Source organism: Penaeus monodon, chromosome 24 (genome assembly GCF_015228065.2).
Source record: "Penaeus monodon isolate SGIC_2016 chromosome 24, NSTDA_Pmon_1, whole genome shotgun sequence".
NCBI classification, from domain to species: Eukaryota; Metazoa; Arthropoda; class Malacostraca; order Decapoda; family Penaeidae; genus Penaeus; species Penaeus monodon.
In genome coordinates this window covers 6,538,413-6,539,279 of record NC_051409.1, presented here as the reverse complement: position 1 = coordinate 6,539,279, position 867 = coordinate 6,538,413, and positions in this window count along the sequence as shown.

The following is an 867-nucleotide window of genomic DNA, read 5'->3' as shown; positions in this document are numbered from 1 at the left end:
GATGAACATTACTACAGTCTTATCCTTGAACCAATTTCATGACAATTAAAAATGGTGCAAGGAAAACATTCTAAATTTAAATGCTACATCTAGTGAGATTTGAAATTTGAAAATAGAAGAAAAAAAATATCTAATAAGACTTATTACAGTCTTATGGCACAATATGGAGTAAAAAAAATGCTAGAGTGAATACAAGAAACCATAAAATCATTTGTGATTCTTGTACATGAATAAAAATAACAAGTTTGTGTAATTATTGTCACACACTTTTCTCCTCTCTCTTACAAAGTACCCTGTCACTGGAATGTTTTTGCATTTCTTTAGTACAATTTCAAGCATAACTTACACCAAATTATAATCCAATATGCAAAGAGCTGTTGCCTCATTCAAAACACCATTTGAACAGAAAACAATTCTGGAATGCATTTCCAAAAATAATTCCCTAATGCCTTAAAACAACAATATGAGTCATATGTTCCTTTTTCATTTTGATTTCTAAGCAGATGAATCCTCCAGTAAATACAGGTCTTTTTATTATTTCCTCGGATATGAAGATATTAAATGGAAACAAAAGAACATTATTATGCCCACAACTTTGACAAAAAAAAACAATAAAACAGCAAGACATCAAATGAAAAAAGCAACACAAACTTAAAACCAAACAACATGGAAAAAAATGTCTTAAACAATATATCTTTGGCACAAAAACAAAAAAAAACATAAACCTCTGAACACAGTGCAAAAAATTTGGGCCTATAATACAGCTTTTTTACTAATGGTACTAAAATCTAATAATACACAATATAGCAAAGACAAGAAAGTGAAAAAGCCATATATTCATGAAATGGTTGATATCAAAGAAAAGTG